At 51.0% G+C, this 27,934-nt stretch overlaps 1 protein-coding gene and 1 long non-coding RNA gene across 5 annotated transcripts in view; one reads left to right on the forward strand and one right to left on the reverse strand.

Annotated features, from left to right (window-relative positions):
• The window catches only part of SLC22A23 (solute carrier family 22 member 23), a 163,950-nt gene that overhangs the window by 73,019 nt on the left and 62,997 nt on the right, over positions 1 to 27,934 (forward strand). The gene's annotated exons all lie outside the window — the stretch shown is intronic.
• Positions 23,432 to 26,086, reverse strand: LOC140626113 (uncharacterized). The gene is made up of 3 exons (XR_012025327.1): positions 25,224 to 26,086; positions 24,393 to 24,592; positions 23,432 to 24,239 (listed from the first exon to the last, which is right to left on the reverse strand). It is a non-coding gene; the product is annotated as an uncharacterized lncRNA (long non-coding RNA).

The raw sequence follows: 27,934 nt of genomic DNA on the forward strand, positions 1-27,934 counted from the left end.
TAGTATCTCCCTGAGCATGTGATGGGTGCTTGGTCAACACTGAATGGAACAGGAGGTCATCTGATACCTGGTTTCTCATGCCTCGTGCTTCAAGATCAGGAGAGTACGTGGCTGTGTCCCTCCCCCAGGCCTTCCTGTGCCTGGCGCAGCACCGTTGCCTCAATGAATTGGCTGAGGACGGTTGTGTCCAGAGTCCCCAGGACCACCCCTGGGATTGATGGGGGAGTGAGTAGACCTCACAGGACTCAGCATCTCAGCGTCTCGTTTGGCTGTGATTTATCACAGCAAACGGGTACAGAGCAAAATCAGCAAAGGGAAAAAGTGCAGGGGGCAGAGTCTGGAGGAAACCAGGCTCAAGCCTTCCGGAGGCCCCCGGAGGCTGAGTCAGGCAGGATGCACTTCATTGCTCGCGCCATGAATTGTGACAGCACGTGATAAATGCTCGTCTACCGGGGAAGCTCATCAGAGACCAGCACCCAAGGTCTTTGCTGGAGGCCGGTCACACCGGCACCTTCTGCTCAGCACGTCCCAGATCCCAGACTCGCAGAAGGCAAGCAGGTGGTCAGCAGAGAGCGCACCGTCTGCACACCCGGCGTGGCCGCAGCGAGCCACGCTCGGCAGTTAGGGAACTGCGGGACTCGCCCCGTCCAGGTTCCCAGACGCCGGCCAAGGGCTGGCCACGCGAGGAGCCCTTCCTAGGCAGAGCGGCGTCAGGTCTGCTGTGCGGACTCCTTTGTGCACAGCAAGTTGGACTGAAGATACGTGTTGGGGAGGCTTTTGACTAATTGGAATTTTACAGGAGAAAGAGAAATCGCATCCCCTTGAGCATATTTTAAGCACTTCATTAATACTTGGTGATGAAATAATAATAGGGAGAAAGAGATGTAAAGCTCAAATGCGGAGAGAAAAAACAATTCACAACTTGAAAGAGAATTTTGGCCTAAATTGTTCGTAATTTCTGCGTCCCCCAGACGTGCACCTGTGTCGTGCTTCCAGCGACCAGCGGAGGTGGGAGGCCCGCACGCCCTGAGCACGCCCCCCAAGGCTGGTCCTCCTCCCAGGAGAGCCGCTGTCAGGCCTTCGGGCTCTACCCCCAAGCATTCCTTCCACGCAGGAAAACACAGCCAAGAGTAGGAAATGTGTCCCCATCCTCCTCTGCCCTGCTCCGTCCATGACCTGGACGGATTCCCATTACGCAAGCTCAGATGCTGGCCTGCCTTGCCACTTTATTCTGCATTTCAGGGGCGCTGTTTCCCGTCACCTCCTGCTGCATTAACACCCTACTCTGGGATACCGGACGGATGTGACCGACTGGCCTGATCAGTGTCCCCTCACCGAGGAGAGAGTTCGATTGTGCCAGAGTCCTCAACCTGGATTTCATATTTATTTTTCTTTAAGATTTTATGTATTTATTCATGAGAGATAGAGAGAGGCAGAGACACAGGCAGAGGGAGAAGCAGGCTCCACGCAGGGAGCCCGACGTGGGACTCGATCCCGGGACCCCGGGGTCACGCCCCAAGCCGAAGGTGGCACTAAACCGCTGAGCCACCCGGCCTGCCCTGGATTTCATATTTAAAGTGCCAGCTGTCTTCCTTCGCCTTCTTCCCTGTGTTCAGGCCCACACAGCGGAGCTTCCAACTCTGGGCCAGCAGAGACCGAAACCGTTTCTCGGTCTCCCCGATAGGAACGATAGGTACTACCTAGGTCCTAGGTAGTACCTGGCCCGCCAGATAGTTCGGGGCTGAACAGAGATGCCGTTGTTATTGGTTCTAAAATGCATCCTGCTCCGTGCTGCATACACACACTGGGGCATGGGTGAAGCCAGAACGCATCACATTCTCGGTGCTGTGTCAGAGGTTCGCCGGCAGCTTTTCCTTTCTTGGTGGGACATTGGGTAAGGGATGGCACCGCAGAGGAGATGAAATGCTCTACAAGCTGGTAGCACTTAACACACGCCTCGCAGGAAACAAATGTTCAGGGTCGTTCATTGTCGTTGCCATGGTCAGTGTCATTGTCATCAAACAGGACACCCCTCCAGGAGGGAGATCAGTTTTTTCTGTTCAGGTATCTGATTTTATTTTAAAGATTTTTATTTATTTATTCATGAGAGACATAGAGAGAGAGAGACAGAGAGACTGATTGAGAGAGAGGCAGAGACACAGGCAGAGGGAGAAGCAGGCTCCACGCAGGGAGCCTGACGTGGGACTCGATCCGGGGTCTCCAGGATCAGGCCTCGGGCTGAAGGCGGCGCTAAACCGCTGAGCCACCCAGGCTGCCCGGTATCTGATTTTTTAATACTCACAAGACAAAGACTCTTATCCCCACTTGGGAGATGAGCAAAGTGAGGCTCGGGAAGTCCGGGCAACGTTCCTCCCCCCCACAGAGCTGGCCAGGCGCAGACCTGGAGTCTGCAAGCCATAGGCCCGCCGGCCAGCTCTGGCCAGCTGCCTTCTCAATGTGGCCTGTGAGCCACGAGTGGCTTTTACATTTTTTATGAGTTGTAAAACATCAGAAGAAGGTGAATATTTTGTGACACATGGAAATTATGAGAAGCTTAAGTTTCAGGGTCTGTTCAATAAAGTTTTATCGGAACACAGCCCTGCTCATACGTTTATCATCCGCGGTGGCCTTTGCACGAGAGCAGCAGAGGGGATGCATCAGAAACTGCATGGCCACACGACACCTGAAATAGTTGGCTTTTTAAGGGGAAAATCTGCCAGCTCCCTGTCTAGCTCTTTGCACTCTGATGCGTGTCCTCCATTGTGGGAAGAGAGTGCCTCGTCGCTGTGTCTTGCATACTTGGTAAGTAAGTGCTTGCTACGCTGTCTGTAATCGGTCCTCCGTCTAGGAAGTCAACCTCCAGACACGCCGGTTACCACGGCACCAGATAAACATCAAAATAAAATGCTCATAAGCTCCAGGAGAGGAAAACCAGTTACAGAGATGCTCCCAGACACCTTTTCCAACTTTCATATTGTGCTTCATATTTGTGCAGCATCTCCGAGAGAATAAATAAAATCAAGTGATTTCCTAAGAATGAGGCCACATTCCAGGAGCAGCTGAGCAGGTAAATAAGTCTCAGGTAGGAGGTGTTTTCAGAAAACTGAGCGCTTAGCAGTTGGCTGCTTGTCGGCCCTCGGAAGGCCTACTGCACAGCTGCCCCAGGACCAAGTGCGGACCTCAGGGGGTTCGGCGGTCAGGAGACCCTTCAGCAGGCGCGTGGAGGAGTGAATCCGTGCCGTCCTGGCTTTGAAGGCCCTGTTGATTTCAGGAGATCAATCAGATTATTGAAACTAAACCAGGATCGATGTCCCCTCCTCATTAAATGTTGACAGGGTAGGTGAGCATCAGCACAACAAGGTCACGGTCAGGGCTTGCTCAACTTGGACTTTGAGTCAACTGTTGGGCACGTGGGCGCATAGTCAGGTGATGGGTGCCGAGGTGAGCGAGGGGCTCCCCTGCCTCTGACCGTGGACAGCAAGAGGCACAGGGCACCCCGGGAGCTTCCCCTGGCCGCAGGGGCAGCCGCAGGCCGACACGGGGGGCCGATGCCCTGAGCAGCTCCACCAGGTACGGCCCTCCTTCCTCGGCCACTGGACACTCATCTCCGGAGCTCAGGGGTCTTAGGAGAGAGCATCAGTCTTTACACCCGCGTGGAGAAAGCGCCCTACCGAGTCAGAACCAAGAGCCAGGGCCACCTGCCCTCGGAAGTCTGCGAGGACGCCCCACCCCCCGGGCCCTCGGGAAGACTTGAAGCTCCTCCAGGACCAATTCAAGAGCCTTCACAACTTGTTTTAAGGATTTACAATTGTTTATTAAAATAATTTTCCTTCAAGTCGTTTCTTCCCCCAAAACATAATTTTTTAAAGAATTTTTGTGCCTAAAGACCTTCAGTTTTGTATAGAAGATCAATGGAAAAATAAGCTTAGGAGGAAAAAAAAAAACCAAGGCTTTTTTTTTTTTTTTTGAATGGAAGCATGCATTCCATTAAGTGAGGTTCAGCGCACCGTAATCCACCCTCAAACCGTCGTCCTCGCAAAACCGGATCTATTTTCGTATCATTTGCCCCTTTCTCCTAAAAGAAAAGTGGGATGCACCACACCTATCCATTGTAGTTGCGGTGTACTGAGTTTTTCTTTTTCTTTTTTCTCGTGAATATGGAAGTGTCCCTGGGTGGAAGGGAAATTTTCACAGGAAAAGAGTTGTGCTTAAGATACATTGAAAACCAGTTCTGGGGATCCCTGGGTGGCGCAGCAGTTTAGCGCCTGCCTTTGGCCCAGGGCGTGATCCTGGAAACCCGGGATTGAATCCCACGTTGGGCTCCCTGCATGGAGCCTGCTTCTTCCTCTGCCTGTGTCTCTGCCTCTCTCTCTCTCTCTGTGTGTGTGTGTGACTATCATAAATAAATAAAATTTAAAAAAATTTAAGAAGGTATTTAAAAAAAAAAACAGTTCTGATATTGAAGCCGTGTGATTTCAACACATACGCATATGGAGGATGAGGCATTTCAGCAGTCTGTGTGTTAAAATCCTCCTGTGGACTAGGCCAGGGCCTCTGAAAAAAAGCACGTCACATTGGGAACCTAAAAACACGTTATTACTACACCGTTCTTTCTAATAAGCAAGTTACACGTGAACTTTGGGGAAGCATTGGCGAGGTGGAGACTGCCTTGAACGTAGGGTTGGAGGAGAATTAGAGGGAGCTGATGACTCTTGTCCTTGCTTGTGGTGATTTTTTGGTCCTTGTATCTTTTTTTTTTAATGATTTTGTTTATTCATGAGACACAGAGGAGAGGCAGAGACCCAGGCAGAGGGAGAAGCAGGTTCCATGCAGGGAGCCCGATGCAGGACTCAATCCGGGAAACCCGGGGTCATGCCCTGGGCCGAAGGCAGACGCTCAACCGCTGAGCCACCCGGGTGTCCCTGGTCCTTGTATTTGTAATGACAGGTCCTGCGGGGTGGGACACGGGATCCAGCTGCTCTCATTAGCCCCCTCTGGCTGGAGTGTCCCTTTCTGTCTTGTAAAGAAATGCTTGAGGGAGTCGGGAGGAATGATCAGCTAAGCTAAATGATTCATGGGAATATCAAGAAGGGAAAAAGAAAGTATTTTCTTAAAAAAAAAAAAAAAAGTAAACCTCACACTTTAAGTGACAGAATTAGGTCAAAAATAGAGCCATCTCTGGGAAAGACCATAGAATTTTAATTAGCTCATCACTCGGAGCCATCCTGACGTGTCAGCAGCGTGGGCCTGGAGGGATGCCAGGACTGGTGTGCTGTATACACATTTTTGTTTCAGTACGTGTAAGTAAAAATAGGAGCGCACCCTCGTCGCGCCGCCCGAGGGCCCACCTGAGGAGCTGCACCCATCTCAGGCCACCGTGGAGCCCCGCGCAGAGCTTCCTCTCCGTCTGCTGTTGCCCCTGCTCCTGGCTCCCCTTGCCTGGCTCCTGTTCTTGCGCCGCCCGTGGCTCCCCCTTCTCTTGGAATCCTTTTGCCTCAATCATAGCATCGGAGGGCTTGTTTTAATTTCCCCACAATCTTACAGATTGAATCGCCCATCTTTGACTTTCTTCAGCTTTTAATCGCTCTGACCCACTTTATGTTGAAATTTGGCCAATTTGATGGAAACGAAAGCTCCTTTTAAAGCAGTGATTTTGAGGCCTCTGAATCTTTTTTGGGTCAGAGACCCCTATGAGAACTTGATGAAAACTGTGGGCCCTTCCCCTGGAAAAATGCGTATCACACAGACCCACACACCCATGTCATCTTACATAAAAGTACAGAATATTCATGGGTATCCCTGAAACACATCTGTGGATCCTACGATGAAAAGTGCATGGCTCTGGTTGAGCGCCAGGGCCAGGGCCAGGCATAGGGTGGGGAGCCTGACCTGTGTCCCAAATGCCGGGATCATGTGAAGGTGCATTAGGTGAAGGACCAGAGCAGGAAGCAGATTTCCAAGAGGGACGTGCTCTCAAGTATTTTTATCACATAGAACCAAGGAGTCAAAGTTTGGTTGAAAACCCCGGTACCAGAAAACACCTTTTGTCCTTTTGAAGACCTAGTGGCCGTGACTTCCTGCCCCTTCTCCACATTCTCAGTCTCCTTGACCTCGCTGGAACCCAGTGATGGGCTGTCCACGTGATGAATACTGATGTTTTCCTGTCCAGGTGGTGCTTAAGCCATGTAGTGACTACCTGGCTCCTCCTCTCACTCTCTGTGACCCAGATGGGGCTCAGTCCTGGCTGGGGTGGCCGTGGACCTGCGCTGCTCTGGGGACACACATAGGGAGTGACCACAGAGCTCTCGGCAAGTGCTGCTGAGGCCTGGACAGGGAGCCCCAGGATGGCCCTGCAGGTGCCATCAGGCCTGGCTCACTAACGCCTGTGGTGACAGCGTAGAGAAATAGACATTTTCAATGATGACCAAAGGACAGGCTTTGAGTAGCCAACCAACTGCACCTGCCTGGACCCTCCGCCTGCCTCAAAAGTTTGATTTCCAGACTACGTAAGAAATGTGCTTGGAATTTCCGAAACCTCTGAGAATAATGCACCTGTGACCTCCAAGAAGCCCGGGAAAGCAGGAAGCTCCGTGGAAAAGAGCATTTCCCTCAAGCTACACGTGCACTTTCTCTAAAGGTTTGCGGACACCAACGTCTGGTGAGGGAAAACAGGTCGTATCAAGGTCCGTGGATTGAAAGGATTGAACGGCTTGACCGAGACTGTGTCTGCGTGGACTTAGGACCCTCTCGTGTGCTCACTGCCTGAGACTTGAGACCATCGCCTGCCCTTTCCTTCCACAGGAAATACCTGGGGCGATTGCCGCAACATTGACAAATCTCAATGAAATTGTATTTTTAAGTAGAGGATGGGGTGGGACCCAGAGGCCGCTTGCTCAGGCTAGATTTGGCTGCCAGGGGTGCTCTGGGGTTTAGTGCTCTTCTACGATGGATATTCTGGGCAGGCGTTTCGCTCGTGGAGCAGGTCGAAGTGAGTCTGGTCACCTTCAGCTTAATGCTTGTCTTATGGTAACAACAGAAAACAAGTTTTTTTTAACAGACGTATTCTAGAAAACCCATAATGGATGGTTTCTATAATTATAGGTTTAGTCTGTATTCTTTAGTGTTGAGTTCTTTGCCAGCAAACACTCTCAGATAGAAAGTGGGTGCACTCCAGGGGCAGGCGTCCCTGCCAGCTTTGTTCCCCGCCGCAGCTGCGGGACGGGCACACGGTGGGGGCTCAGCGAAGACTTGGTGACTGGCTGGGCTGGTCAGAAGCCGGTATGTCAGGTAGTCCTCCCCTTCTCCAAGCTTTGTGCCGAGCGAGGACGATTGCAGCGTCTTCCCGTGTCTTCCCAGCCCAGAGTACAGGACGGGGGACCGGTGCATGTGCACCACAGCCGTTTACCACCTTAGCGATGCAGCCGACCCCCCCCCACCTTTTCTCTCGTTCCTTTCATCTCCACTTGGCTCCCAAGGACTCAGAGCAGCTTCACCCTCCTTCGGATCCACTCTCCGCTCCACAGCCAGTGACCACTCTGAACCCATCCCATCATCCGTGAGGCTGAGAATCCTTTCAGCGACCTGAGCCCCAGGCTTATTGGCCACACATCTCCTGCCACCCCCTGCACTGGACTTCCCAGCCGGGCGCATCCCGAGAGGCAGGCCCAGGGATGGTACGGGGCATGTGTCCTCCTGCCCTGGTGGTTTCCGTGGCCTGGAGAACTTCTCCCTCTCCCACGGCTCCTTCGCATACGCACTTCATGAACTGACCCTGAAATGTGGCAGTGGGGACACTGTCCCCTAGGTCTGTGTTGAGTTAAGCCCTGTAGGACCTCATCCCATGGTGTGAGCAGGGCACGTGGGACAGGTGTGGCCTCATCCTGTAGTATGACAAGCTGCCTAGACCCAGGCGTGTCCTCACACGGTGTGAGCAGAGCATGGGAGACAGGTGTAGCTTCATCCCACGGTGCTTTACCAGCTCTGACCCCAACTATTATTTGTTTGTTTGTTGTTGTTCTTTAAAGATTTTACTTATTTATGCATGAGAGACACAGAGAGGCAGAGACACAGGCAGAGGGAGAAGCAGGCTCCCTGTGGGGAGCCCGATGTGGGACTCCATCCCGGGTCTCCAGGATCATGACCTGAGCCAAAGGCAGATGCTCAACCACTGAGCCACCAGGTGCCCCTTGTTTCTTGTTTTCAGAAAGGAATTAAATATGAAAGAGTCTTAACCTAGGAGTCTGAAAACATGGATTCTGGTCCTCAAGTGAGGCCTTCATTCACTCTGTGCCCAGGCAGCTTACTACAGAGAGCTGACCCTCAGGTTGGTAAAACATAAAATGAGAATTGTACGTGTTTCACCTCCCCCCGTGATGCAGGATCAAATGCGCTCGTTATGTGGAAAGGCTCTTCCAGACCAGGAAACTGTGCAGGTGTTCAGTGGCCTTGTCAAGACACTTGTTGCTCATCTTCAAGTGAGATCATTTTGCACGTTTGTTTGCAGATTGGCTGGTGGGCTTTTCCCCTCTGTATATGCTTTACCTCCTCTATCCTGAAGGGACTGAGAAAAGCACCCCGGGAGAGCTGGACAAGGGAGGCCTGATGTGGTAAGGTGTGTGCATGTTGGGCCACGCCACGGTCCTGTGCCTCCTGGGCCCGTGGGTCAGGCCAGGTGAGGTCGGCACCCATCTGTGCCACCAACTAGACCAGACTCAGGTCTTGTAGCCTAAAGTTTAAACACACCCTTTGGCTGCACCTAGTAGGTGGCTGATGACTCGTGGGGTCGGGCAGGCTGTGGCTCTATCCCATGTCCCTGTGTCGTCTCGGGAATGTAAAGCTAGTGCCCCTGAGTGTGCCAGGATAAGAGGGGCGGGGGCAGGTGGAAGGGAGTGGGCAACAGATTACCTGCTGACGTGCAGCCTGAGCAGAGGCTGAGATGGGCTTCCCCCCACCCCTGCCCCTGGAAAAGCCTATTTCTTTCTCCCCAGGGCAGGGCAGTGGCTGGAGCAAGGAGGGGCCAGGCGCAGTGCTAGGTTTGCATTTTCGGAGTGCCGCTGGCCTGGGAGAGTCGTCGGCAGGCCCCTCCACGCTGGGTGCCGAGTCCTAGTCTAGGTGTGGCTGCTGGGCCCCTGATGAGACCATCCAGGTGACCCCTGGACAGCCAGGCAGCGAGTGAGGAAGCGAGCCCATGAGCCATGATCTGACCTCCTCCCTCTTCCTGACCACCACCCCCCCGCCACCCCCCTACTTCCCTCCCAGCCTCTCTTCAGTCTCTGCCCCCTGGGGCATCACTGTTCTCTGCTGAGCCTGCAGCATCCCAGTGGGGCCATGTCTTATGTCCTGTTTTGGCTGGTGGCCTGGCCCCTGGGACAGAGCCCCACAGGCCCCTGCTGGCCATCAGCCCGACATGACATGGCTCTCTGCGCTGTCTGAGCGTCTCCCCTGCTGCTGTGCGTGGGGACAGACGAGCCAGGGCTACAGGAAGAAGCACCTGACTGGTGGAGGCAAGAACCAACTGCTCGTGGTTGTTTATTCATTTTAAAACAATGTGAAGCTGAGTCACAGGAGAAAATTGCCACTGCTTAGGTGGTCACAGTCATTTAAAAAAAAAAAAAAACAAAAACAAAACAAAACAAAGAGAAAGGGTCCTAAAGGAGAAAAAAAAAAACAACAACAACTGAGGCCAGTTGTTAGATTTCAAATACTGAAATTGCAATTCTAATGATCCCATCTTAGAAGAACCGCAGAAGTTAAGGTTCTCCTGGTCTGGCCCAACCATCAGCTCATGGTAATGTGAAGCAAAATAAATATTCTCTGAACAACGCCTTCCAAATTGAAAAAGAATGTGGCGTTCTGGCCTCTATTTGCAGCCCCTGGATCGGGTCCTCATCTCGCCATCTCCCACCACCCACCACACCCTGTTCCCTGCAATTGTCTGCTAACGATGACCCCATTCACTGCTGCCTCTGGAGCAGAGCTCGGCAAACTATGGCCCGCCACTTGTTTTTGTAAATAAAGTTTTATTGGAGCACAGCCACACACACACACACACACACACACACACACACACACACAAAAGACACCTCTTGTCCTCAGCTGAGTGGAAAGCCCATTTCTGACCTTTCCAGAAGTTGTGGGCGGGCAGGCCCTGGGGTAGCGGTGAAAGGCCCTCGTTAGGCTTCTTCGGGCAGGAACGGCACCTGCTTTAGGCACCAGGACCAGGCTGCCGGGGCTGGCCCTGCCCTTCCAGAAGCCGTGGTGGGCACAGGTCCCACCGAGCGCTGCCAGCTTGGTGGGAAGGGGGGTGAGCAGAATGCTAACAGCAGAACAGGAGACTGCTTCCGGCCGACTGCTGAGCCATCAAGTGCAAATGTGGATCAAAACTCAGTTCCTCGGCCTCTGAGCATCCATCATTGAAAGGCCATTAATTGGCTGAGCCCGTTTAATATTTCATTCACACCCGTGGCAATGGAGAGGCCGGCCCGTGGCAGAGGCTGGCACAGAGCTTCCCCGCCACCCTGCTCCCTTTGCCCTCAGAAATCTTGATCTGACCGTACTCTGACATCTACACTTAATTAAGATTTCCTCTCCTGGTTAACAGGAGTGCTGCAGGCTTCTGGGACCTACAGCTGGGCCACCGTTTTCTGCGGCTCAGTGTGAGCACTGGAGAGACAGACCACGTTCGTGGACGACAGACTGAGGATCTCCTCCTGGCCCCAGATCTCTGGCCCTGCGCTATCTTTTTTAAAAAGATGGGTCTGGAGCTTTGTGAGGCTCATCAGTCCTAATCCTACAGAGTCTGGCTCCATGGAGAGACCCTACAAGCGAGCACCCCAGCAGGCCCTTGCCCCTGGAACACCCATTTGGGTCAAGGAGGGCTTCCCTCAGTAGGTGTTTCAATGCCTGGTTGAAATGTGTACTAATGGACTTTGTATGTACCTTACGATGATGATGTGTGTGTGCATGCGTGTGTGCGCACATGCATACCTGATAAGGGTTCGCAGAGCCTTTGATTTCACTCGTACCCATATGAACCTCTGAAGAACGTGTGTTATGGTCTCTGCGTGGCAGCCCGAGGCAGCACGATATTGGGATTTGGGGTGTGTTCTGGATCTGATTGTAGTTCCCCCAGGGTAGGGACTGCGTCCACACGCTCCTAACTGTTAGCATGGGAATTGGCTCCTGTGTCACACTTCGCTAGCGCTTACTGCACGGATGGCTTGTGCGTCCATTGAGGTGTCCTTGTGTTTCTTACTGTCCAACGCGATTCAACAGAAAGCATGTTGGCAAAGAACGCGGTTGTTGTCAAGCCTGTGCTTCACAGATAGGATGTTCCTGGCCCTTCCGGAGGAGAGTGAGGGGTTGGTGGTACGGAGAGACCTCGCCAGGGCATCAGCCCTGTCCCTGGCCCTCTAGGAAACTGGGGTCAAAAGTACAAACCTGGAGACCCAAACCCCAGAATTTTGGAGATGGAACTGGTAACAGGTAGGGTCCCCGTTCCCTCTCAGGATCTTGGCCCCCAGCTGCTACCTTTTAGACGTCTCCATCACCGCGACGGGCTGGTCCTTACCTGGCCAACAGTGATGCTGTTTGAGGTGACACAAGGCACTTGAGGTTGTGACAGAGAAAGACAGGACGTGGGCTAAAGCACCCATTGGCCAGATTTAATTCATTCTAGTTTTTTTTTTTTTAAAGATGAAAAGTGATGTAGGAACCATCGTAAAACTTGTTTTAAAAAGGGAGGGCTTGGGGGACCCAGCGTCCTCCCTCTCAAGGTGCCGTTTGGTTGTGGGTCATTGTTTTGGTAGAAAGGCGATGCAGAGGGTATGTACGCCTTGTGAGGTGCAGCTCCGGGGCTTCTGGAGGGGAAGGAAGCCCTGGTCTGAATCCCAGCTGGTCCAGGTCCTACGTCAGCTGAGCCATTTCACTTGGGGGCAAGCCTAAAATACATAGAAACAGAAAATACGTGAACCGTGGACGTGTAAAACGCGGGGTGCTCTCTGTAGCCCGGACGTGGGGTCCCTCCGGCCTTGCGCTCCTCTTCCTGACTGCCCCCCGCAGCTCGGGGCGCCCCTCGCCCCCATCCCGGGGAAGCCCCCCTCAGCTCGCCCTCCCCAGCCTGCTCTTGGCCCAGGCAGGATGCCCACCTCCCTGGCGTCTGTCTGGGGGAGCCTGTCCATGGCACAGAGGGCTCAGCTCCTGCCCTCCGTTCCCTGACGACCTGGGACAGCGTCCGAGGCTCAGGTGAGCAAGCAGGTCCGGACAAGCCAAGCACGGGGATGCGTGGAGTGAGATTGTCAGGGCCGACCCCAGGGGTGAAAAGGCCCCAAACCAACCACCCCCTGCGCCTGGGCCCGTGCCAAAAGCTCACCACTCGAAGGTAATCCTCTGTTTTAAGCCACACCGGACTGAGAACTGAGCACAGCAGGCTCTGTGGATCGTTCCACCTCGTGGTGATTGAGTTTTTCCGATCCTCCCGAAGGAGAAGAGGGGCCTGCGCGAGGATCCTTCTTGCGTGGGTAGCATAGGGCTGGGCCGGGCACAGACCGCGGGGGGCCCAGTTCCCAAGGGCAAATACACCTACTTTAAATTTTGGTCTTTTGTTTGTTTGAGGGGAGGATTTATTATTATTATTATTAGTAGTATTAGTATTAGTATTATTATCATTATGGTAAAATACACATAACATAAAATTTACCATTTTAACCATTCTAGAGTGCTTCACGTTGTTGCCCTTCATCTCCAGAACCTTTTCATCTTGCAACACTGAACTTGTACCCGTTAAACCGACCTCTTGCGTCTCCGTGCCCCCGGCCCCGGGCAGCCGCCCTTGTGCTTTCTGTCTCTGTGATTGGGGTGACTCTGGGGACCTCCTGTAAGCAGGATCATACGGCATTAATCCTTTTCGTGACTGGCTTATTCCTCTGAGCCTAACTTCCTTTTTAAGACGGAACGCTGTCCTGTTCCAGGCATGTTCCCTGTTTTATCTAACGTGCGTTCGTGGGTGGACATTCGGGTTGTCCCCACATTTTGGCCACCGTGAGTAACGCTGTTCGTGCCGAACACGAGTACACAAGTATCTTTTGGAGTCCCCGCTCCCAGTTATTTGGGGTATGTTTCCAGGGTACCCACGGAATTGCTGGGTCGTATGGTAATCCTGCGTTTAACTTGCTGAGGCTCCAGCCTTCTGTTTTCCGCCGCCGCTGTGCCATGTCGCGTTGCCACCAGCGGTGCCCAGAGGCTCCAACTTCCCCACCTTGGTGCCATCCTAGCAGGTGCAAAGTGGCGTCTCCTGGCGGACTGGCTCCTGCCGCAGAGGCATCTCCCCTAGGGAGGGCCTTGTCTCCCGGCCTTGAGCCGCCTCCATCCGACTGCCAGCCCCCGAGGCCAGGGGCTCCTCCTGCCTCTCCCCTGCACGGCACTGCTGCGTCCTCCTGGCTCCGCAAGCAGACGGAATGCACTTATTATGCACAGCTGTCATTCCGTTTTCCCTTATTCACCATTATTCAGTGTTTTCTCCGGGTCAGGAGCCGGGCATGGGGCGTCCAATGGTCTTTAACTGAAGGAGATTTTAATCTGATCTAAAAGAAAAAAGAAAGAAAGGCAGCAAGAATGACTGTCCATTTCTATTTATGACATGCTTTTAATTATTATTATTATTATTTTTGATATTTAGAAAGGCATCACCAGCACAGTATATGGAGCTGAGTTTTTGAAAGAGTTGGGACCGTGGCTAGCGCAGCGTGTGACGAGCTAGGGAACGCGCGCCTGCCGTGTGCCCGAAGTCCCTGCCTCCTGCTGCTTGATGAGGGACTGACCCGGGGCCCACGGCCGGGCCGCGCGTGTTCGCAGGTGAAAGCCGGGGGTGATCATTAGCAAAGCCTTGCCCCGGGCCCTGACCGGTCCTGCAGCTGGTTGTTGGCAGTGGGGGTTTTACGGTGCATGTGACCTTTGTTTGAGGTAAGGGAGGGTTTATTTGGCCAAAGCAGTGATCAGCGCTCCCGTGGCATTTCGGTGCTGCTGGATCTTTGACGCGGGCATGTTCTGTGGGCGCTGCCCGACGTGTGAGCGCTTCCTCGGTGCCTGCGCTGTCGCCTGTTCTGCGTGGCTTCCTCTTCTGGGCCGCAGTCCTGGGTTGTGCGCTGCCCGGCCGCGTGGTCTGGGCTGCCGCGGCCCGAGGCTGGCGTCCCGAACCCGCGCCCCTCGGAGGTGCCGCCTGGCATCACTGTGACCTTCCAGGGGGCCACTCCCCATGTCGGAGGTGGGGGTGATGTTCATAGTCCTATTTATAGGACTGAGAGGGCTCTGCAGGGCTCGGGCGTAACCGGACACCCGCCGTATTTCGGGGGGTGGTTGCTCTGCAGAGCCCGCGGCCGCGCCACGGGCGGGAGGGCCTGCGTGGCCCCAGCTGCCCCAGCAGCTCCTGGCCCCGGGAAACCCAGCCCCGGGGGCCGAACCGGCCAAGGGGGAGGCGCTGCGGGGACCCCCGCCCGGAGGCCGGCCCTTCCCGCGGCCTGGCTCCCACACCCCGCGGGGTGCTGGCAGCTGGGCCAGAGGCGCGTGTGGGCTTGGGTTTCTCCCTGTACGATGACTGTGGAGCAGGGCAGGCGTCAGTACCGCGCACCCACCTCCCGGACCCAGAAATGAGGCATTTGTAGTTCAGTCCTCCTCCTCCCGCTGTTCCCAGAAGGTTCGCGTTGCCGGCTCCCGTCCCCAGGAATCCCCTTCGGTTTTACCACGTCTCTCCTCATCCCTCACCGGTGTCTCGAACCCGTGGGTGCCGTTTCACCTGTTTAAAAGGCTCAAAATAAGTGGCACCCTACTTTGTTCTTGTTGAACTTCCTTTCTTCTTCTTTCTCCCCCTCCTCTCCCTTCTCCCCCCTCCACCTCCTCCTCCTCCCTCTCCTCCTCCCCCTCCTTTTCCTCCTCCCTCTCCTTCTTCTCCTCCTTCTTCGTCTTTCTTCTTCTTTCTCCTCCTCCTCCTCCTCTTTCTCCCCCTCCTCCCCCTCCTCCTCCTCCCCCTCCTTTTCCTCCTTCCTCTCCTTCTTCTCCTCCTTCTTCTTTCTTCTTTCTCCATCTTTCTTCTTCTTTCTCCTCCTCCTCCTCCTCTTTCTTTCTTAAAACTCAGCTTCATGTTCGGGAGGCTCCTACCTGTTGACAGGTATAGAAGGAATGAACCGGAATGACGTCAATCTTGATCGTTAGGGTTTGCTCAGGATTGAACAACATGGTTCTATTTCGTCTGTGTTAAAGTTTGGAAATTTGTCTTCTCCGGTTTTTTATTTTAAGTTCAAAGGCTTAAGCCGTACGGAACACATTCATCTCTTTCCTCTGGTGCTCTCACTTCAGATTTTCAGCGCGGAGATAAGGAAACGGATGGTGCTACGGCCTCCCCCGTTCATCTTATTTCACAACATAAAGATGAAGAGATTCCACCCGGTATCGGGGAGTGAGATTATTCTGTTGATTGGCGAGGGCAGTGACCACAAAGGGAGGAGACCATTTCCAAGCTGCTGGAGGATAAGAACCCGAAGATAAGGATTTAAATACTAACATGCTGTACAGGCAGAGGCAGTGTTTTGTTTCGGGCTCTTTGTTATGTTGTTTTGTTTTCATTTTTGTGAGCTCAATAACAGAAGCCTGGGTATTTTTCCTGTTTCCAATTTAAATGAAAATGTGCAGCCCAGATGCACGCAAACACATCGTGCTTTTAGAGACAGAATCAACGATCTAACCCCTCCGGCCCTCAGATCATTACTTTTTCTACTACGCTATCTTGCCTACCCATGAACCAACAAAGCTACTCTCTTAATTGATGTGGAAGGATGAGTATTAATTGAAGAAGATGACATTGAATTATGAGATTCAGCAACCAATTACATGGTAACATGGCCCAGCACAGTACCTTCCCCATTGTAGACATTCACTAATTATTTGATTGATTAGTAGGAAATTAGAGGTGGTGTGAATAATTGAAATCTGAGCAACCCCTCCAACTCCTTGTCTTTCCCCTAAGACTCTGAATGGGCATCTCCTAAAACCCAGAGACCGTGTTTTGATTTATGGATGTAGTTCATCCACTAACAAATGGTGTGTCACCATTTATTGAGCGCTGGCTGGATGCTGGGACTCTGAAGATAAAAAGACATTGTCCTGCCATTGAGGCACAGGCTCTAGTCGGACGCTAGCATCTGACCGCACTACGGTATTCGCTACGATGGAGGCACACACTGAATGCAGTGGGGACAGGGGAGAAGGAGGATGTCAAGCTTTCTGGGATTTTCTTTCCTTCACCTTTAGGTAAAGGTGCCATTAAACCAAAGGCAGGAGAAGGGACAGTGTCAGAGTGCCCTTATTTCCTGGCTTCTTGGCAAATGTGCATCTTCTGTTGAATCTACCACTAAGTCCTCTTGAAAGGAGTATCTTTGCCTCTAGGGGGAAAGGATCAGTTCCATCCCGTCACGCTAAGCGGTCTGTGTGTTTCTGGGTTGGAAGTTTTCCCTGACCCTTTCATGGGGCTCTTGCCTTGGACTTGCCAACTCTGAGGAATAAATAGGTGTGATTATCATTGAAATCCCCACGAGCCATTCAAGTCGGCCAACGAGCTTTACCTGATCGGAAGATGCTTTTGCCGATTGTCACTCTAGGGAACACATTCGAGGAGTCAAGCTGCCCAAGGAACGGTATTTTTCACCCTTGTCTTCTTAGAAAAAGCAAAACAGTCCACGCACAGGAGATCTAGAAAAATCACTGGCTAGGATGTGCAAGGAGTCCTTGCGTGTGGTTTCTTCGGTGCTGTTATGCTCGGGGCCAGAGCTGGGATCCTGGAGACGTTCACTGGTGGAGAAGAGGGGTCCACCCCTACTAAGAAAGGGGCTGCAGGGGCTCCCTGCATCGGGGCCCTTGGGTACAGCAGTCCTGGGAGCAAGACTGACATGAGCGCATTGGGGTGGCAGTTGGAGGAACAGAAGGAACTTGTCAGAAGCTTCCGTAAGAGGAGGCCATCCCTGCCCTGGGAGAGCAACACTTGACCCATTTGGTGATTTGAGGACCAAAATCCTAGTAGTTCTAGGGGTGCTTGGGTGGCTCAGTAAGCATCGGCCTCTTGACTTCAGCTCATGTCATGATCTCAGGGTGTGAGATCAAGTCCCACATGGGGTCCTCACTGGGGGGGGGGGGTGGGTCTGCTTAACATTCTCTCCCTCACCACCACCTCCAAACCCCAGTACTTCTAGTCTTTATGTTTTCAGCTGGACTTTTTTTCTGGTAACTATATCTATGTGATTTTTTTTTTAAAAAAAAAGGGTAGCAAGACACCTCAATCACAGCAGTAGGATGCCTCAAAGCCCAGGGTCTCTGCATTCTCGGTTGGGGACAATCCAGGCTGCTTTGGCCACGTGACATGACAGATTCTGAGGTTCTGAGGAGATGCAGGCAGTTGTTTAAACTAAAACAGCCACAGGGGCACCTGGGTGGCCAGCAGTAGAGCGCCTGCCTCGGGCTCAGGTCATGACCCCGGGGTCCCGGGATCGAGTCCCACATCAGGCTCCCTGCAGGGAGCCTGCTCCTCCCTCCGCCTGTGTCTCTGCCTCGTTCTCTGTCTCTCATGAATAAATAAATAAAATCTTAAAGAAAAAAAAGCAGACTAAAACAGCCCCAGAGAAGGGTGAATTTGGCAACTGGGGGACTCGGGGGACGGAAGCCCCTCGTAATTGGAGTTCTGGCTGTGGTGTGGGGAATCTAACAGAGCTTCTCTGTTTCTGTGCACTTATTGGAGAACCAGGTTTCAACGCAGGCAGCCAGGGGAAGCCCCCAGTCATGTGTGCTTGGCCACCCTCTGCCATCCCTTCTTCCAGGAGATAAAGGTTATTCCTTTGGACCTTAGCAAGTCATGTCTGATTTTAGATTAAGCAGAGTGTTGGCAAGTCTTAGCTCCGTCCAATGTGTTGTGGGACAGTCAATATTTGTACAGTAATTATATTTACTTACCGCCTTCACTTTTAAGTAAGACTTTCCGCCCGCCCTGTTCCCAGCAACAGAGTTCTGTTGAAGCACAGCCGGTGGGCAGCGGTTGGTTGTCAGCAGCAGGGAGGTCGGGGGGCTATCTGATACCCGCACAGATGTTTGCAGTGCTCTCAACTTGAGTGCCTGGCGAACCCGGGGGTGTTTCCAAACTCTTGTGCAAACTGGGCTTTCACTACATGCTTTCCCGTCTCAGCAAAAAGCCCTCACTGAGATTCATAACAGAATTGCAGTCCTTTTTAAAAAAAAAAAAATACTGGTAAGCAGCACTAATCGTTCTTAGAACTCCAACTTGCTGCTGAGACATTGGCAATTTTCACATGATGTGAGAATGTGACTTAAGGACCCAAGTGATTCCGTTTTCCATGATTCGGGGGAGTCCCGGTGGAGGTTTCTGATACCCAGGTGGAAAAATGAGGCTGAGGTAGAGACAAAGAGCAGGACCTGGAGAGACTGGACCCTTGCAATGAGCTTTCTTTCCCTTTTGTCGTACACCGCTGTTAGAGTTGAAGCTTGGCGTGTCCACCGTGTCACTGTGCGTGTGCGCGCTTCCCTGTCAGAACAGGACAAGAGGCACTTCTCCTTTCATGACCTACCCTTCCCTGCGGTCCCCATAGGCCCAGGTTTGCTCTCCACCTCTGTTGCCCACCTTCCAGCAGCGGGGGGTTGGGAAAGCTTTCATCTCAACTCTCATCTCACATATGTCGGGAGAAGCAGCAGCCCTGCCAGTTGGGCCTTGGGCGAGCATCAACCCTGAGCGCTCCTTCCTGCTCTCCTACTTGCTGCTGCCCCAAGGGAACTAGGGCTGCCTCAGGAGGGTCCCACCATCTGCAGAGAGAGACACAGGCCTTGGCATTGTCTTCCTTCACCCTGCCCGTGTGGGGGTAAGCATATCTGATGAGAATATCTCAGAGCCTTGGCCTCCTGACTGCCCACAAGGAAGCACCAAGGCTCCTTGGCTACCACTTTGGTACCAAACAACAAATTATGGCCTCCATGAGGCCAACTGCTGCGGGGGGCAGGGGAGGACTTGGGGGGCTACGTGGGGAGTCTTCCAAGTAGCCAGTGGCACATTCCTGAGCTGAAGCTGGGGCAGGCAAAGAGGAGAGGTTCCTAGAGCTGCTGGGGTTGGGTGGCAATGGAGGTGGGGGAAGAAAGGGCCATTTATCCCGCCACAGTGGCTGCTCCTTAGTTCCGACCGTGCACACGCGGTGACGGCTCCGCCTGGCGCGGCATTCCCAGACGGAACCCCGGGTGGGGAGCCCCGGGCCCGCGCGGCCCGCCCACCCCCGTAAACCTTGAGATTTGTCTTTCTGCCAGCGTGAGCCATAACATCAGATTACTTTTCCCCTTACCTTTTCCTTCTCCCCTCCTCCCCTCCCCCCCCCCCAAGAGGCTAAATCCCCCGCATTTTCCACCGTACTCCGATTACACTGCACAAAGAACTCTGGGCTGCGATGCTAACAGGGAGATTGCTTTTCTATGCAGTGTGAGCCTCACAAAAGCCGGGCTTTAGCTTCGGGGCCTCTCCGGCTCTCACTTTCTTTCCTGAAATTCTATACAAATGGCATTAGCCTTTTCCGAGGCCTTTGTTTGCAGCCACTCTGAGAGTACTTTTCAGCTGATGTTGGTTCCTTGAATTTTAAGTGAAATTCGTTCTGATCCGCCTGGTGTAACTTCTTGTAGAGGAAATGCAGGCTCAGGATTGCCAGTTACTAAACGCAAAAGGGATGGCTTTTTAAAAATCTTCCTCTTCCACCAACGAATCGAATGCCTCAGAAAGAGAAGAGCGTGAAAAATTAAAATGCCCTTTGCCGATGCTAACTGACGGCCCTCGGAGCTCCTGAGTGAGAAGGGCTGTCTCCCCGAGGCCCTGAGAAATTCCACTTGCGTCCTCTCCCCGATAGGAAGGTGGCTCAGCCCCCTTGAGGGCTCTGCTCCCCAAATAAAAATCATGATTTGCTTTCTTTAAGTGATACCACTGATTTTGCTGTTACAAACTGGAGTAGAACCGTGACCTCCTAGGTCTGGCAACCAATTTGACCAATTACCCAGATAATCCCGTCTGCACCTGGCCTAGCCTTAGAGCACACGCCGGCGCGCTTCTTCCGTAAAGGGTCAGAAACTCCGTGTTTCAGGCCACGTGGGCCACGCAGCTGGTGTCACACGGCTCGGCACCGGCATTCTGGGCGCACGGCAGCCGCGCACACTCTGGAGTGAATGAGCGTGGCCGAGTTCCAGTGAAACGTTGTTGGCAGACGCTGAAATGTGAATTTCACATAAATTTCACACAAGAAATATTATTCTTCTTTGGGTTGTTTGGAGCCATTTAAAAATGTAAAAACCATTCTTAGCTCACACGCCAAATAAAAATAGGCAGCAAGAGGTGCAAAACAGGCCTCGGGTGGGATTTGGCCCGCGGGTCATAGTTTTCTGAGCTCTGCATTACCCTTGCTCTCAGCCAAAAAGGCTGAGAAATGATTCCAAACTTGATCGTAAGGCAGCATTTTCAAGCCGCACTTCTTAACACATTAGTCAGTAATAAGACCCATTTGGGGGATCCTTCTTAGCATCTTAAAAGAAAAAAAATATAATTTAGTATATGGCACACAGTAAGAGTGTCAGGGGTTGTATCGTGAAACTTTTGTTGCTGGAATGTGTGTACTGGGTCCCCATGTGGAGTACTTGGAAAAAATGTCATGTCAGCCCTGCCCTCCCCGGGCTTTTGTCTACCCCAGGGAACACGGACTCAGAATCAACGGAGTGTTAGGGTTGTTAGCCGACGAGGAGGGTCGGAGGTGAGTGTGCTCGTCTTCTGGCAGGTGTCAGAGGTGTCAAGACTCAGCACAGGTTGACTCTCCTCGGTCTATAGCTGGAGAGAAGTGGGAGCAACAAGCAAATATGTGTCCTGGTGGTATTAGGTTGCACCGCCCACTGAAAATGAGTTTCCTACTTCCATGTTCTGCTTATTTCTAAGTAGTTCTAAGAATCCTTCTTCATCTCTGTCCTCTTCTGCCTCCCCAGACTCAGGGATATTTAAAGTACTCGGTTGGGTGTTCAGTATTCTTCACCAAACAGAAACACAATTGTGTGTGGGAAGAGGGATGATGCATTTTAATCTGATACAAACACCTTATGTCAAACATAACTGTTAGCCTAACTGCAAGCCAGGCTGTGAGGAGGTGGAGGAGGAGGAAGGAAGGACTATTTGGGCCCTATAATAATTCAGGGCCCACGGGGGATGCCTCGTAGGCCATCCACATCCTAGAGAGGGTTCCAGGGCTCTCCTGCGGCTTTGGCTTTGTGTTCTGGTGCTCAGAGCCAGTTGGGCTGAAGAGTGTTCTAGTAGGTAGGATAGGGAGGGAGGAGGCGGGGAGACAGATCCTCAGTTTCCTGCCTTGGGCCAGTTCTAGAAAATGGGAATGGGGAGGAAGAAGGAAAAGCGAGGGATAGAAACCTGTTTGGAGGTTCCCACTGAACAGTGTGAAGCTCCAACTCGGCCCTGTGCTTCCTGGTGCTTGCGGGCAGCCTCCCTGGAGGGCTCTGGGCTTCCTCAGCTCTGAAGGCCTCCACTGAGAGGAAGAAAGGAACAGAGAGTAGCCCTGAGGCCAGCTGGATGCTAGTGCCCGAGAAGTGGGGAAGTGGGGAATGTTCCACGTAAGAGCCGTGGGGAGAAAAGGAGCGCTAGCAGAGCCAGAGGGAGCGTCATGCTTCCGTGTCTCTGGCTCAGATGTTGCTTTGTGGCTTCCGTGTTTACGCAGAGGGAGAAATGTTTACTCTTCTGAAGGGATAATGAAAGATTAGCTTCTATTTCCAGGGTGGTGATGAAGGTTGAAGTGAAGGGTGGAAGGGAAGAGAGCATTAGTGGCTTCCCCTCCAGAACAAAGAATCTAAGGGACACCAGACATCCTCTCCCCTGCCCTGGTCCTGACCTAACTGCTTCTGCCCTGTAGGCTGGTTGGGAGGTCCGCATGGTCAAGGACCCTGACACAGTTACCCTTATGCAGGTGGAAGATTGGGAGCCCTATTTCCCCCGGGGCAGGTGCTCAGTTGGTTTTGGAGGGGACATTGTGGTGAGGTGCCTAGCCTCAGGGGTTTGGCAGGTGGGTCCTGGAAGTAGAGAAAGCACTACACCCAGCTCAGTCTCTGAAACAAGGTGGACACTCAAGGAATTGCTGAGCTGGTAAATGCACAATGGCAGGATGCGTCTTCTGTCAACAGGACCAGTGCCCTATGTGTGTGCTCACTTAGATGCACAGATGGGAGCCAGGAACCAGGCAGTGGCCTAGCGAAATACAGAATCGTGAGAGGAAAATGAGTAAGATACAGACTGCTGTTGTCATTCTAAGCCAATGGCCACAAGTCCACCAGAGCACAGCCTTGCAGATGCAAGAGGGTAAAACAGAAGCTCGCAGAAAATGTGGCCCCTGCTCCAGGGAAGATGGTAGTTGGGCTTGGGTGTAAAGTTAGGGCTCCACCCCATAAATGGGAGTCATTGTAGCAGGCAATGCTCAGGAAGCAGCTCTGTCCCTCCCTTCTCCACTTCCTTCCTGCCTTCCGCGAGTGCAGAACACCTACGTGGCATAGGCACTGAGGCTCAGAGACACGGTATTGAAGATGTAGGACGGTGTCCCCGTAGGTCTAGGGCAGAAGAGCTACGTCCCATTACGCAGATAATCAGTTACGTCCCCCAGGTGTGACAGGTGCTATGTATGAAAGAATGTGGGACGACCTGATCTAGATCATGAGGCGGAGAGAAAAAGGCTACAGGGACATGGAGGGTTAGCGATGGGGAAGGACAGGAGAAGCGCATCTGGGCAGAGGCTTCGGCCACAAACGTCCTGAGGCTGGGCAAGCAGACCAGCTCAGCATGGGGACAGGCAGAGAGGGAGAGGACATGGGCCAGGGATGGCTTGGGAGGAAGAAGACAGGGTCCGGAAGAATCACTAGGTGTCCAGCATGAGCTGTGAGTGGGAGCAGGTGCTTCTTACTAAGGAGGGGGAGCTGGAAGAGAAACAGTGTGAGAGCTCCAAGAGACCCAAACAGAGATCCAAGCCGCTGGGAAATTCATGGGGTGGTTGAGTCCGGCTTCCGGTTTCCCAGGGAAATGAGCAGGTGTTGCTGTTGCAGTTGGATTCCATACTCTATATCCAGCTCTGCTATTAGACGTAAGCTCTGGGGCAGCTCACGAGTTAGCAGGTACAATCCTCAAGTCCCTCATCCAGCTGGCATGTACCCGGGGCCCATTCTGGGTCGGTTGTACCTAGATCTTGGGGTCTTCCTGGGAGGACCTGACCCTGAAGCAAGTCAGGGTTCATCTGAGGAGATAAATACCTACGCATTTTAGATAAAGTGACTGTACACAATGGGAAGAAGCCAAATGTGTGGCGGTGAAGCAGGGGGGAAGGTAACTCATGGTGTAGCTGAGTCCCACCTCATGCCCTCGAGAAATATCACACTTTAAAGGTTTTATTTATTTGTGTTAGAGAGAATGCAAGTGGAGGGAGGGGCAGAGGGAGAGAGAGACTCTCACGCAGGCTCCGACGTGGGGCTCGATCCTATGATCCTGAGATCGTGACCTGAGCCAAAATCAGAGTTGGTCGCTCAACAGACTGAGCCACCCAGATGCCCCAAAACATCACGTTTTAAGAGCATATTTAATGCTTGAGGAAATGTTTGCAGTGTTGTGCTAAATAAGGAGAGCAAGCTGATAACCAGTTTTGTTTTTTAAATAACTCTAACAGATCAGGAGGGAATACTCTGGAATATGAACACTGGGCATTTGGATTATTGGTGATTCACTTAATGTAGACTTACCTATATTTTCAAAATGTCCTACAGTGCTGTGTGTCTTAATGTTTAAAGTTAAAATGTGTGTGTTGCTCTTTAAATGCTACAAGGGGGTGGACGCTGTATGTCAGATGAGTGTCCTGACCCCAATCAGTTGTACCAGGTCCTAGGATCCCTGAGCTGGATGTTGCAAGGTGGGTAACATTTGTTACCAGGAGGATTAGGATTAGCAAAGGCATCATAGAAAATAGACCGGAAGGCAGTCAGCAGGATGGCAAGGGAAGGAGCGCAGCTCAGGTGCAGCGCCTGGGTGGTGGTGGGAAGGTGGAGCGAGAAGAGTCGCTGCAGATGCTGGAATTCTAGTGACCGTAGGAGTGAGATGCCAGTCTGAATAGCAACCTCATCGTTGACGAATGATCTTGTAAGCTCTGTGACAAAAGATTTGGATGAGGTGAAGGACCCCACCTGAGCTGGAGCCGTATGATAGAAATAAGGTGGATCTAAGAGGATCTGTAGGGAGAAAGCTTGTGCGATCTAAAGACTGGGTCCAGGTAGGGAGAGGAAGAGGCCCCAGCTCTTACCTGGGTCATTAAGTGGTGCATATGCCATCAACACACAGAAGAAGAGGTCAGTAGAGGGGTTGACTTCTATGCGGGGGGCAGCAGGCAGCGGGGAGGGTGGCCATGGTGAATTTAGTTCCAGATGTTCAGTACTGGGTTTTCAGTGTGGCAGAGACTTACAAGCAGAAATGCAGAGCTGGAACTTGGAAGACAGTTGTGACCTATGGCAGGGCAAGGCGGCCTCACTCACATACCAGAGGGGAGCCCGTGCCTCTAAGCGAGAGCAGCCTGTCTCTGGCTTCGAGCAGGTAACAGTGGGGAAGAGGTTCAGAGGGACCAGGGTGAACTGGTTATAAATGGAATATTTTATTTATTTTATTTTATTTTATTTGTTTTTATTTGTTTTGTTTTATTTTATATTTTATTTTATTTTTTTTTTATTTTATTTGGTTAAAGATTTTATTAAGTAATCTCTACACCCAACACGGGCTTGAATATACAACTCTTGAAGATCAAGGGTCCCATGTTCTACCGACTGAGCCAGCCCGGCGCCCCTGGAACATTTTAACTACTGGCATGGAAGCTCCTTGTAGCATAGGACAGCTGACAGTGAGCGTTGGTTCCATGTCACTTCTGGGTCATGTGGTGTATTCTCCAAAATCAAAGAAGCGTATAGCAAACTACATGCTGTAGAGACTAGGAAACCCCCAAATAAGGGAGAGGCTCAGCTGTATGTACAGCAGGTTATATGTGTAAAACCAAGAACTGATATCTGTTTAGCATCAGGGAGGCCAGTTCTGTTACAGTGATCATCTGGGGCAGAACCATTTCTAAACAATGGAAGGGTATTACCGTAGTCAGCTGCTCTGACCGTGTGGACCATGCCGCCTCGCATCTGGGTGCGTACAAGTCCCACTCCCCATCCTGGGAAAGACGGCGTGTACGTGTACTTTCTTTATGAGTTAGAAGTGAGTGGTGTCCTGCTAAGAAACTATTTTCCCGGGATGAGTAAAGATGGATTGCATGAAACCCAAACATGTGTCTTCGCTTTTGTTTCTCAAACGCTGCAATCTCTGTGGCCATTGAAACACCTCTGTGCTCATTCCCCAAATGCTGATGCCTGGACTCTTCTGGATTTGAGGGCATGATAGAAGTGACATTAACGTGGAAGAGAATAAAGAATTCTGACAAAGCCATAGATTCTTCACATTTGGATTGGGTCATATTTATTACAGACTTAGCAATGGATCTTTGTCAGGCATTGGGTGATAAATAGCCATTTTCTTTGTATAATGGAAGGTTGCTCAGGGAGGGGTCCCCTTGTTTCCTGGCACTTAAAACGTATGGAATGATTTACCGAGAGTAGAGAGATGGTTGCCTCAGCTCAGGTTCCCAGAGCTGCCAGAAAAACTCATGTTTCCTGTGCATTTGCTTCGAGCTACCCAAGCCCCTTTATTCTGTTCTAAGGAGACAGTGGGCTGATAGCTTGCGAGAAGCTTGTTCCTGAAGCTAGAAAGACCGAAGGTTGTGATATTGAAGAGTGTGTCCAATTACTTTAATACGCTTTAAGTTTGAAATTGGTTCTTCTAAGATGTGTGGTCCATTTCTACCTCTAGAAGAAGGATCTTTCTGAATCACTTTTTGGCATCCAAATTAGTTTTGCTTTAACCTTCAATGGAACTCCAAACATTCTAGGATTGTTCTTGGTTGTCCAGGGAACTTAGAACCCATGCTGTCTGCTTCCAGAGCCCAGGATCTTAACCACATGGTTTGGTTGAACACCATTTCTTATAGGCTTTGAACTTCTCAGTAGAGCATTTATTGGATTTGTTAAAATGGGGGCTTCTATATATATGTTGTGTTTTATTTCTCACTGAAAGCAAAGGCAGAGAGAGAAAAGATGGCAAATGGAAAGATTTGACCAAGCCCAGTGTTGGGGACCCACATGTTTTCTGTTATTTCTTACACTTTTTTACTATACAGTTGATCCTTGCACAACACAGGTTGGAACTGCATCAGTCTACCTATACATGCTTGTTGGGTTTTGTTTTTTTTTTTTTTTTAAGAAAATACAGAGCAGTACTATAAATGTATTTTCTCTTATGATTTTTAATAACACTCTTTCTCTATACTTTATTGTAAGAAAACTATGCATAAAACATATACAAAATGTAAATGCGAATTTACCATTTATGTTACCAGTCAACAGTAAGCTATTGGTAGTTAAGTTTGGCGGAGAAAGTCAAGAATTGTATCTGGATGTTCAACTGCATTGGAGTGTCCGTGCCCCTTAACGCCTCATTGTTCAAGAGTCAACAGTACTTGAAATATTTCATGATTTAAAAAAATTTTTGAGTTCAATTTTAACCTCCTTTGTATTTACATTTTCTCAAGAATGTTTGCAAAGTGTCCTTATTTCAACACTTTAACATCAGAGTTTAGATCAGTGCTTCCGATAGAACACTTGGAATGTGACTAGTGCCACCGAACCACTACATTTTTTAAATTTTATTTAATTTTAATTAAGTTAAAATTTAAATAGTCGTATGTGGTCGCTATATTGGACAGGTGCAATTCTGGAAGAAAAAGCTGCAGCAACTAGGCTATTTCTTCAATGCTATCAGACACCAGGCTGTATATTCTAATTTGTGTGTCATTCCTCAGCAAAAAAAAAAAAAAAAAATCCTCTTAAAAGATTGTAGGAATTAACGAACCAAGTCTAAAATGTACTAAAGGAAATAATGTCCTAAATATTTATAGAGTATGAGTTCCTTCCTGTTCCCTCTTGTATTTCTACTTGTCCTTTTCCAAACGAAACCTTTTTCTCCCTTCCTGTGTAAGAGCTGCTCGCTTAGCAGGTACTAGTGTTTGACAATGATTAGCTCTTCACTAGGTTTAACGACATCCTAGTCCCTGTGGTCATCAGTCAGTGTCATTAGGTTTGGAAGCAGATGGACAATTCAAGAGCAACCTATGGTCCTTAGACATTTGGCTGGTTGCTGAGTGTGTAATTATGTCTCAGCAAACACTGGATAGAGGCCTCGTCGATAAGTGTAGTTTACTAAGGGCTGATCTCGTTAACAGTCATGGTGATAACTTGTGCTAGTCTTACTGAAAAGAGATGACTAAAAGGAAGCTAGTGTGTTTGGAAGGTGGGGTTGTTTGCTTTGTTGTTAAAGGATAAATATGGTGTTTAAAATCAAAAGGTGTGAGTTCAAGTTCTAAATATTATAAACCATATGACTGGAGCCTGTTTGATAACCAGCCTCCTGGGGGCCACCCTGTGAAATGAGAACGACTCTTGTTTCTGTGACAAGAATGTAGTTAGTTAGGCATAAATGCAGTGATGCAGGTGACTGCATTTGCTAATGAAGGATCCAGACTATACCACTGTGGCATAAGGATTATTTTGTGATGAAGGCATTTGAGAATGGACAGATGCAGGAAGAAGCTTTCTCCGCACTCTGCTGACAGCCTCGAAGCAGATCCTTCCAAAAGAATTCAACGGTCAGAAATCCTCCTTTAAGAGAAGCTTCCCTTCCAGACAAAAAGCATGACTCCTG

This window comes from Canis lupus, chromosome 37 (genome assembly GCF_048164855.1).
Source record: "Canis lupus baileyi chromosome 37, mCanLup2.hap1, whole genome shotgun sequence".
Lineage (NCBI taxonomy): Eukaryota > Metazoa > Chordata > Mammalia > Carnivora > Canidae > Canis > Canis lupus.